The sequence below is a fragment of the Talpa europaea genome (genome assembly GCF_964194135.1).
Source record: "Talpa europaea genome assembly, chromosome: 5".
Classification (NCBI taxonomy): domain Eukaryota; kingdom Metazoa; phylum Chordata; class Mammalia; order Eulipotyphla; family Talpidae; genus Talpa; species Talpa europaea.
Window position 1 is genome coordinate 44,332,092 of NC_140071.1, and position 12,538 is coordinate 44,344,629.

At 33.5% G+C, this 12,538-nt stretch overlaps 1 protein-coding gene across 6 annotated transcripts in view; it reads left to right on the plus strand.

Annotated features, from left to right (window-relative positions):
* The window catches only part of SSBP2 (single stranded DNA binding protein 2), a gene marked incomplete at both ends in the record, with an annotated part of 264,899 nt that overhangs the window by 168,750 nt on the left and 83,611 nt on the right, over window positions 1-12,538 (plus strand). The gene's annotated exons all lie outside the window — the stretch shown is intronic.

Here is a 12,538-nt window from a genome sequence, read left to right on the forward strand (position 1 = left end):
CCTTGCGCCACCAGGGAGGCCCGATTTCTTAATTTTGATATTACATTACAGTTACACATACATATCCATTAGGGAAAGTAGCTGAGGGGTAGGGTACCCAGGACCTCTGTACTACTTTTGCAATTTTCTGTGTACCTATAATTATTTCAAAATGAAAAGAGATAAACATTGAAAGGAATGTGTATATTCTGTTATTGTTCAGTGCAATGATTGGTAAATTCAGTTAATCTAGTTGATCTTTAGATTTGTCCTGATCTCTCATATCCCTACTGATTTTTTATAATGCACTTGTTCTATCAGTCATTAAAAGGGAACTTTAAAATCTCATTCAGTAATTGTTAATTTGTCTATTCTTTCCCTTGTGACAGCTTTATTTCATGGATTTTAAAGCTCAGCAATATATACATTTAGGATTGTCATGTCTTTTTGTTGACCCTTTTTACAATACAAAACTGTTCCTTTTTCTGATATTCCTTGCCCTAAAATTTAATGTATCTGATATTATATAGGTACTCCAGCTTTATGATATAGCTTTTTCTATACCTTTAAGTTCTATATTTCTTGGCACAATTCATTCTAGAACTTGTTTTATTACTCTGAAATCTGTGGCTTTTTATTTAATGTTTAATCTACTTATATTTAGTGTCATGATCTGTATTTTGGGGTTGTCCATTAACTTGTTTTCTATTTGCCCCACCTAATTTTTGTCCTTTAATTTTGATTTAGCATTTCATTTTTTGACATTCTGTGTTCTCTCTACTATTAGGTGTACTTCTTTAATTTTTTTGTTTGTTCTAGAGGTTACAATATTTGCAACATACTTTTCCTTTTTTAAAAAGTTCAGTCAGAAAATTACTGCTAACATGGACTGTGTGCATGTATTTATTCATCAGTGACCAGAATTCTAAACTTAGATTTCTGTTTGAAGTTGATAAAGTAAAAAATTAATGAGGACTACTTTGTATAGTACCCTGTTAAATGTTTAGATTTTATTTTGATTTTATCATCACTTCTTCTCTTGAATTAAAGGAATGTTCTTTCCATCAAATAGCATGTCCTTCCAGTTGCACATTCCCAACATAAACATGGCTTTGTTTATATACTCTTGACAATACTACTTTTCACTCAGTAGTTTACTTTTCAAATATCTTTCCAAATGCTTTCAATTTCAATTCCTCTCATTAACAGCTAATGATGTCATATCTTTTTGACAGGGAGGACTAAAACCATCTGGAATGAGCTGCATGATATACTGTTTTCATCTCAACTAATTTCTACTTTTTTTCCCCAATAACTGATGACAATCTCATCCTTCCTTATTGTCTCAAAAGAGGTGCTTATCTTACCTCTCTAAACTGTGTTCGGAATATTTTGTCTCTTAGACACTCTTCTCTCATAATTTATCATCATCATACATTCTTTCCCCATTTGAACAAAACCTCCACTTATCTGCCTTATTTTTTAACCACCTTTAGATTTATTTACTATCTTTTTTTGTTAATATTTTATATTGAATAGTCTATAAATAGTACCTCTATTTCCTAACAACTCACTTCTTTATACTTGTAATCTAGATAAAACCTCTCAGAAATTATATTTGTGTACCTGGTTAATTTTTATTTCAAGAATTTCCATAAAAAGCATTGCCAAGAAGCATTTTGAACTTTCAGGATGGATCTCTTGTGCATGTTAGTTTGTGTGTTTAGATTCTACATTAAACTGTATGTACTCTTTAGCGCTATAAGCATGTCTTTATATTTGCAGTGCCTAACGTATAAGCCCATAATAATTTTCTTAACTGAACTGAATGTCATTACACTTTTTGTAAAATTTTTTGATCAGTGTCATTCAACATTTTTAAGCTTTTACTTAAAATTGTTTTTCTTCTAAAACTTCATTGTTTATTCCCTCAAAATTCTTTTTTTAGAACGTACTATTTGTAAATGTTTGCTTGGCACCATAAAATTATCATGTGTGTTTATGTAGCTTTCCGCAAACATACCTTTAACACCTCTCTTAAACCTAGGCACAGGAGATTCAGTGATTAACAAGTCAAAGTGACTTCAACTGAGAACTTCATTGACTTGAGTGAGAGGAAAACATTCAAATCATTATAATAAGGTGTACACTATACTCTGCTTAGTAGTCTGGGATTTCCCACTCTAGAAAGTTGATGTTTTCATTTGTTTTCAAGTAGGTAATATGTGATGTGAACATATTTGTGCTTGTAGAAAGATAAATATTGGCAGCCTTAAATGTGGACCTGAGGGGGAAGGAAACAGAGAAAAAGGGGGTTGTTTTAGTCTTCTTATAAAAGAAGATGATAGATTATGACAATGGCAAAGGGACAAGGATGGGAAAAATACCAAAGATATATATCCATTCTTGTCCTTTCATCTATGTTTCATTGGTGTGCTTTCCATCTGGACAAACACTATATGTATAGCAACTCAAAGTGAAAAATAAATGATAATAAGAATAGCTACTATTCAAGACACCTTACTTTGTATTAGATAGCATTCTAATTGCTTTATCTGAATTAATTTATTCCCACAATTGTATAAGGTAAGTATTATTATTATTTTTTTTTTTTTATGAAGGAACCATCACATAGCATTTCAGCAACTCGACTAATACACCACATAGGGTCCGTATTGGCATGTTTTTGTTGTTGTTTTTAACCATGGTGCTGTTTTGATTGTTTCCCTGAATTGATTGTTTCTCTCCTGCTTTCTCTCTTAGTTGTTTTTAATTCTCTGTATATTTCTGCTATACACTTTGCCATCCTGAATCCTGGATTATTTTAAATGTGCTATACTTTTCTCTCCCTCATTCCCTTCTTTTTACTGTCAGAGAAATACCTGTCATAATGTTAATCGAATTGTTTCATATTTTGGAGCTATACATAACTCTCTCACTCGTTGCATTAGATTTATATTGTGCTGTGGAATTTCCAGCATCTGGTCTTCTCTCATATATATAACTGTTTCCCCTGATGACCAAGAAAGGAATAGTTTTCTATTTTCTGTTGTTCTACATCAATGCTTCCTTTGTGCATTTTCCCATGTTTTTCTGGTCTGAATTTTTTAAAAATTTCTTCCTTTCCATCACATTAACTTTACTTTAATATTCAGCTCAACTACGGAATGTCTTCTGTGAAGTAAACCCCAGTGTTCAGTTGGTTTCCCATTAATATGAGATCCTAGCACTTTCAATAAGCTGTGTTCTGAATTACATCTGTCTTTGGTGGCTTGTGCTCTCGTGAGTATTGTGGAGAGAGCTGGGCTGCGCTGGGCATCACCTTACCTGAGCTGAGTCAGGAAATTTGTATGTGGAGGATGCTGGCAATGCTTTAGGTTAGGCATCAATACCCAAGTTTCTCACAAGACTGTCTAATATACTTAATGAAGCAAAGAAATCCGCCGCACTTTGATAATTTCCCCCCAACATGAATGGTGTTTGTTTCCTGCTAAGGTTTTTTTTTTTCTTTGCTTTCTACTTTAATGCAATTCAAGGGTTAGAAAGCACACAATGTAGCTGGTTTTATCCTATTGCTAAGTTTTTACTTCTCTATATTTGATTATATATGTTACCTGTGAGTTTTATTTCTCACTTTTTCTGTTTTATAATAAACAATAGAATCTTAAATTCCACCTAACTCAACTATACCTGTCTAGGACCAGGTGTAAGGTAGAAACACAAATATGTTTGTAAATTTAAGTGGAGCAACAGTAAATTCCCTATATTTATACTACACAGGAGTAAATCAAACATTGAATATTTTGCATCATTTCACATATGCACTTAAGCTATGCACCTTTTCTAAGTACTATTTTAGTTGTACCTTACAAGTTTTAATATGTAGTTCTTTTGTAGTTCCAATTTATTAATTTTCTACTATGATTTTATATATTTAGAATATTTAATTTCAGAAAATACTCAGTTTTGAATTGTTTTATTTTTAAAGAATATAATCACATCACATATTTTTGGCTATTTTGATCCTTTTGTGGGCTAATTTTTCATCATTTTTATAAATATTCTAAGAATGTTAAAATGTTTATTTTCTTCTGTGGTTTAAAAAAATTATTTTGGAAAAATGACTTGCTAAAAGGAACCTAGACATAATTTACCCACTTATCCCAGTCAGCAGGCCAAATCTTTGCCTCTCAATTAGCGTCTATTTCATTTCAAGCATGATGTATAATATGGTATTAGTCAATTTTAACTGTTCTTGAGAGATGAATGTGAAACTAGGTTAAAATTGCTTGGAAGTTGCTGTATACTACTTGAAAATTCCAGGTAAATTCTAGGAGTTTACAGTCCAAAACTTAGTATCATCACTCCTCTTTTAACAAAAATCGGTCTTCTAACAAGAATTGGCCGGCAATAGGGTTTGAAATATCACAGAAGTAGATTATCATTCTTCTGTGCAATCTGCATAATTTTACTTTAAATAATTCTTTTAATGGTAAAATTAGGATTCTCCCCATTAGATATCACCACTATAGCATTCCACCCCCAAATCACCTATAGTCCACCACCATAGTCCATTATGCTTCCTTTCCTATTCCTGCCCACCTTCCCTTTGTATGCTTTAGTTGTATAGTCACTTTTCAAGAGTCAGCTTTTAAGGTTCTCTTTCTTTGGTTCTCAGTTTGATTTCTCTATATTTCATATAGTAGTGACACCATCCAGTATTTATCTTTCTCCTTCTTACTTCACTTAGCATTATCTCTTCCAGCTCCTTTTCTTACAGAGGACATGAGTTTCTTTTTTTGATTGCTAGGTAATAGATGCCGATCTATCTTTAGTCTTTTGAGAAACCTCCATACTGTTGGAGGGGTTGGACTAGTCTGCATTTCCACCAATAGTGCAAGACTGTTCTTTTTCTCCACACTCTCATCAGCACTTATTTCTGTTCATTTTGATGTGAGCCATTCTCACTGGTGTGAGATGGTATCTCACTGTGGTTTTGATTTGCATTTCCCTGATAAATGATAATGAGAAAAAATGTGGATTTTATAAATCTGGGTGCTGCATCTTGTAAATGTCCATTAAGTCAGACTTCTTAATTGTGATCAAATCTAATTTTTAGTCTGCTAATACATCAGTTTCTGAGAAGTCTCTTAATCTCTTACTCTGATTATGGACTTATTTCTCTTGTAATTTTGTAAGTTTTGTTAAATGTATTTTAAAGTTATAATATTAGATGCATTATGGATGGTTAGAATTTGCTTGTAAACATTCCTTTCGTTATAAAGATACTCTTTGTATCTACTAATACATTTTGTTAGCCAAAACATCTGGCCTTATCTAGTTGAATAATCACCATTAGTGATCTCCCAAAGAGAGAAGTTATTATTTTACCACTCCAATTTCAAAACAGTGTTTAAAATGAAGTTAACTTAATGGCTATATGTGATTGACAACCATATATTAGAACTTCATCTTAAAAATGAATTATATTATAGTAGTGAAATTACTATTCAGATGAAATTATACTAAAAATAAGTTGACATTTCATATGTAGTATTATTGATTCATGTTCATCACCTACAGTGAATGCTAACATGAAGATTGCATAATTAATTCCTCTTTGCTGTCCTTTAAAGCTATTCAAGCCTACTTAGAAAAAATAGTGCAGCAAATGCTGGCTACATTGGCTTCTGTCCGTTAGTCTTCCAGAAACTTGATTTATTTGTTAACATAAAGTAGCACTAGGCTACTTTAGATTTAAGATACTTATAAATTCTATAGCTGACATAAGATTTATTTTAGCCAGAAACATGTCACCATAATAGCCAGGATTTTGCTCAGTCAACTTTTACTAACTCCTCATGCCAGGTGTTCTAAATACAGTATCTACAAAGGAGAAATACAAAGCCCTGACCCTTAAGGACTAAGTATTGTCAGAATCTACACAGAAAATATCAATATCATATGGTTGGTACTATGATAAATTTACATAAGAGTTACAGAAGCCATAAATTTTTAATCATGGTTGAATGACAATGTTCTATATTGCTATAATTATACACTCAGATAGTAGTCAATTGTTCTGTCATATAGGAAAAACAGAAAAGATGGTCAAAGTACAAGATCAGAGTTGGGGGTGTAGAATTTCCTTTCTGGAAACACTTTCCAAAGACAGAAGTGTTAGTAAATTTTCTTACTGAATGTTTGACCATTCTAAACTGAACTTAGGCTTCTCTCCCGCCCTTCCTGCGCTGTTTCCTATGAACTTGATGCACATCCAATGTTACCTCTTCTCAGTCAGAGCATTGCTAATACCAGAAATCTTGGCGCCACCTCTGACATGTCCTTCTTCCCTACTCCTTTTTCATTTTCCTTCATCAATCCTGACAGGTTGAACTTTGAAACATATTGAGTCCATCCCAAAACATTAACTTTTTGCAACTGAATTCAAAGCTATCTTATATGAACTGTCATATTAAAGTTTTTAAAATTAAAATCTTTTTATCTTTCATAATTATCCAATATTTACAAAATTATAAACCTAATGAATTTTGCCTGCTTCCAAAACACAAATTAGCTGTTGAAGGATAGAGATTTCTTATCTTTAGACTATCCAAAAGAATATGGTATAGTGTCTGAGGCAGATATTTCCAAAAAAGGGAGTTTTAGGTGTTGGGAGGAGTAATAGAATATTCTAGAGGCCTGTACTCCTTTTGTAGTATGATTCATTTAATTATAATTTATTTTTATAAATTATATTTATTGAAAATATAGTCACAGTAACTCATTATATTGAAACAGAAGTTAGTTGTGTTTCCGTGATGACTAAATGTCTTACAGATTTCCTAACAGTGAACATCAGTGACTGCTATAGAGAACTGTACTTGAAAGTTAGAAAAAAATAGTGGATGAAGTTTGACCAAATGTGTCAGTCCCATGAGGTATACTTTTTTAAAATTTTGAAACAAATTTCTAGAATACTTTCTTTACCCTTGCTCCAACAGAGGACCAATTATTTGCTGAATTTCTCGTGTTTATGGCCTAGTTTTATATGTACTATCTTTAGCATCATTTTAAAGGCATAGATTGGAACTCTCCACCAAAGTACTACACAGATATAAAAATACCCTTTGCAGGGATTCTTTAATCTGTGTGTGTTTATATATGCCAACATATAGTGATGTTTTGTTTTGGCTTGTAGCAGCAAGTTTCAAAACCCAGTCGCAGAACTAAGCAAAACTATACTCTATATTAATAAAAAAGATTTAGAAAATATGACACTGCACCCATTCTTAATGTAAAAAAGTATTTTTATTTTGTCCCTTTTATAATACATCTATTATATCACTTCTAAGAAAACAGTAACATCTTTTAAAACTGAACAGTAGTATTTCTGTTCAAGTTATTTTTAGTTTTCTCTAATCTACAAAAAGTTTAGCGGAGATACAAGATATTTTAATTTTTTTTAAAGATTATACATACAAGAATCTGGGTACAGTCCAGATGTGCAGGAGGGTGAGCGGATTCACCAGAGACAGAGCAGGGAACGGAACAGGCAGATCTACTGAAATACAATGCTGAAGGGAGCAGCAGGAGAGGTGTGCCGGGCCATGTGAGTATCTCCCTGGTTGGCCAGGATCGAGATATTTTTAAATAGCTAAAGATAGATTAAGTGTTGAAGCTTTAAAAAATTGCTTTCAGAATTGGAATCATTTTAAAATTCTGTGATTTAATAAAACTAAATTTTAAATCCCAATAGAATTTCTGTTTAGGCATATTTAATGATTCTAGATAAAATTTAAGAGTTTTAAAAAAATTATATGCATATGGTTTCAGATCCATGCTAATTAAAGAAAAAACTCAGAATTATTGAATTTAAATTCCTTCCTGTAAAAGATGTAAATTTGAAATGAAAAAGATTTCAAAGATGATACGTCTTTTTGTGTAAACATTTTATCTGACTCATATAGGATATACTTTCTAAAGGATGTATAATTAGTACCTTCTTCCTGGAAAAATAAAAAATACAAATTATAATGATTAATATTATTGTTACAAAGCAATAACTGTAGTCTGTTCTGTGACAAACATTAAAAAAAAAAACAACTGAATTTAGATTCTATGGTAGTGCAATCAGAACAAGTATGCCTTGGATTCTAAGACAAAGCCAGTCTACAATAGGATGGGAGAATAAACAAATGAAATAGGTCCCAGGGCAGATCATTGAGAGGAAGTTAAGGCAGATTAACAGGTATGCCTTGGAGGGGCCTCCCCAGTGGCGCAAGGGGTTAAGCACCACACTATGAAGCAATGGGCAGCCTCTGCAGCATGAGTTTGATCCCTGGCTGGCTTGGGAGAAACCTAGTGGCGCAGCAAACCTCTCCTGACTGGCCTGCTGCTCCCCTCAGCAGTGTGCTTCGGTCAATCTGCCTGTTTGTTCCCCACTCTTTCTCCAGTGAATCCTCTCACCCCCCTGCATCCCAGCTCTTGAATAAATAAATCTTTAAAAAAAATTGATATGCCTTGGAGATCTCAGACTGGTAGAAGGCAATAAGCAGAGGTTATTTTGCAAGTGGTCATCATTAGAGTGGTATACAATGAATAATGGAAATGCCTTGCAGATGGAAAGTGCTATCCAGCTGGGAAGGCATGGCAAGCAATAATGGGTGGTGATCTAGGCAGGTGAATTTGTTGATAACAAGGGAATCCAACAACAAATCGTAGGGCTCAGCTGTAGAAATGGAAGTCAGGTAGCAAAACATACTCCCTCGAAACTAATATGAGGAAAAAAGCTCAATAGAATGATTTGCTGTCATCTCAGTTTTTGAGTTGTTAGCAAGATGTGAATTGAGATAGGAAGCCCAGCAATAAACAGATTTTTTTGGTCACAAAAATCAAGGATGTATTCTAGTTACTTTGAATTAACATACAAGATGAGAACAGAAGTCATTAGCAAACTTGACATGATACTGTCCCCTGAAGTAAAGATTCAGTTGTCTTTATAATTTCCCTACCCCAGAAACTAATGCAGCTAGTGTCTAGATGGGATTGGTAGAAGCTTCTTTTGGATAAGAGGAAGAAAGTTAGGAGCCTGGCAGGCATTTATAACTGAAGAAGGAATGCTACATGTGCTATTCTTCTCCCCCCTCTGTTTCTCCACTGTTAACCTTGGAAAAGAAAAAACTGATTCACATGATACAAAGCTACTGAAAGAACAATAAGTCTAGCAAAACCACAAAACTAATCTTGGTTAAACCTGGGAGTTTTTTTTAATCTTTAATCAGGAAAATTGATTTAATCAGAAGGATGATATTGGCAAGTGCACGCCATACATAAGGTCAAGTACAATACCTCCAATTCCCTGCTTTCTTGAAACTCCAGAAAAATGTTCTTCAGAATGAAAGTAATTCTGGGAAGTGTGTGTAATTTGTTTTCTATTGCTGATATAACAAATTGCAACAAATTTAATAGCATAAAACATCTTAAGTTTGTGATCTCCGGTTCTGTAGGTCAGAAATCTGGTTTCACTGGAAGGTTTTTCTGTTTCAAGTCTCACCAGGCTGAAGTCAAGGTGCGGGCCAGCTGGGCTTTTATCAGCAGGCTATGGGGAGAATCTTCCATTGAGCTTTTGTAGGTTATTTGGTAGGATTCAGCTCTTTGTGGCTGTCACACTCATAAGCATAGGGATTTTGGCCTGGGTATCTTTGGGGACCTTTCTACCTACCACAAGGGGAAGAAATTGTTTCCAAAGAATGACTCTAATTATCTGACTTTCCTTACTATGTGCTAGTAAAAAGCTAAAACACCTAGACTCTCAAGTAGAAGCACAGGAATTTTTATAATGAATCAAATAATATAGAAGAGATGAAAACTTCCATCTTCAAGGTTGAAAGGGAAAAATAGAGCAAAGCCCAGAATCTATAATGACTAACATGTAAAAAACAGTATATTAATATTTCTAGCATCTTTCCTTGTTTTTTTCTTTAAATTTCTGTAGTTTGAAATACTGTTTCAATATAATTATTTGACTAAAATGTTTGTTTGTGGTATTGGGGCGGGGATATTTAATGGAAAAGCTCACAGATAGGCCTAGTTGACCATGTGGTTATAGTGCACTAATAACAATTGCTCTAATAACAATTTACCCAACCTCTGAAACTTATAGGAAGAAAAATACCTATTGAGGGCTGAATTTGCAATACATTAATGCTAAAAATGATGTCATAAATACCTACATTTCATTTTTAAACAGACGCACTTAATCTGCTATTCACAAATTCTCTTAATGACTCGTAGCCATCATTTTGAGAAAGTCAAACTAAGTTCAGAATTTTGTATGATCAAAATTGGTGCATCATAGAACATCTCTAGACATAATATTTGAGGTACATATACAGATGTGAAGACTTGTAATCTACCTTTTGTGATTAAAGCTGAATACAGAATTCAGAGGATTTTTCAGAACAGCAGCCAGGTTTTGTGGTTCAGAAATCAACAACTAAATCAAGGGTTATCCTCTAAGGTTTTCTTTGGGAATGAAAGCATAGCTGTCTTTCTAAGGGTCTTTTTGCATTTCTCTTGCACTCAAAACGTGTTGCTTCCCTTTTATCTGTCCTATTTACCATTGCTTCTCCATTTGTACGTGAAAAAGTTTGTAGAAATTATCAGCCAATCAGCACTTTTCTTCTACATGGCAAACATCAGCAATAATATTTAAATCACTAACTCTTTGCTACTATATATACTTCTACTTCTTACTGCTTTATTGTTTATTTGATTTTTGTTTTAAATGTTTCTGGTGTGTCCCTCTTTTGGAATCTTGAGGGCTCGAATATTATTTTCTGGATAATTAGGGTTTTGTGATTTAAAAACAGGCCTAAAAAGTTGCACAACAGCCAGTGATAATGGTTCTCCAGACTCTTAAGTGGGTGAAAGAGGTGTTGGACTGGGGGAGAGTATGTGATGCTAAGATGAACTTGTATAACCAGTGCAAACTAATGCCCAAGAATAATGTGATTTTTAGATTTCTAGGACTTAAATTTCCAAAGAAAAAGTGGTATTCATAGTATGAATATGAAAACGTTTTACATCCTGCTTTATTGAACTAAGAATTCTATCTGCATTTAACCTTAAATTTTAGGGGTTAGGTTTGTCTTAAGTTAGCATTTGGTCTTATAGTTATTGACAAAATTGATGGTGTGCTTAAGACAATTAAAGTAGAAATCCCATATGATCCAGGAACACCTCTGGTATTTATCCCACAAATTTGAAAACACTAGTATGAAAAGATTTAATGCATGCCTATGTTCACAGCACCATTGTCCATAGTTGCCAAATCATGAAACCAACCTAAGTACCCACTGATAGACAAATAGTGTATTTTGAGACAAAAATGGATGGACCTCTCGGTGATAATGTCAGAAAGTGAGTGAAAGAGGTAAAGTGAGTAAAAGATATCAGATGGTTTCATCCGTGAAATATAACCCCCTCAAAAAAAGGGTAAAATGGGCAGTGCACGTGTGTTTAACCTATAATTTTTATTTATATTAAAAATAGAATGAGGACCTCCCCTGGTGGTGCAGCAGTTGAGCGCTGGGCTGGGAAGCTGCCCGCAGCCTCTGCAGCACCAGTTTGATCCCCGGCCACTGGCGAGGGTCCCACATGGCGCGACACACCTCACCTGCTGCTCCTCTCAGCAGTGTGTTTCATCAGTCTGCCTGTTCTGTTCCCCACTGTGGCTCTGGTGAATTCTCTCACCCTCTTGCTCTTCTGACTGTACCCAGTGCTTGTATAAATAAATAAATAAATCTTTAAAAAAAAATAGAATGACATTTACAGAACTTTTATTTAAACATCAGTTATATCACCTACGGTCTTTCATAATTTCTTTTATATAATTTGTTACACTAAGTTCTATATTTGGCATGTATAACAAATTCCCACATTACCCAAATGCTATTTGTGCCCATTATTTTTGATGATTCATGTTCCATCACTTAGATGCTCTGTAGTTCATTTAAGCATTACATTATTGCTGAATTTGAGGTTTGAAAATTTCTTACTACAAATATATTACAATGAACGTTTTGTGTATATTGTTTTTCTTATAGCTTACAATTTTATCTGGATAGTACCTGAAAAGAAAGCTTAGTCAATTTATTAATTTTTATAGTACATGAGATATATATATATGTAAAGTACTTTCTGCAAGTGTATCCGTTTCCCAGGAAACCAGTAACTTAGAAAAATTCTGTTCTAATACCATAACTGTTTACTTAGTTGCTAATAACATTTACAAAGAATACCCTTTTGAGGTTTGTCAGATCTTTCTTTTACACCTATTAACTGAAAGTATCTCCCCCTGTTTCTAGTATTGGAAAAAGATAATTCAGGTACAAAAATAGAAAAGTTTCATATCATTCTAGGAAGGTAATATAGAAACAATACCTATGTGCGGAATTGAAATATTTGAGAATTATAACAGTCAAGAAAACACACTTAAAATCTTTAGAAGAGAAAAACGTATCTCAATAGACGAAAAATCAGCATACTATCAGAC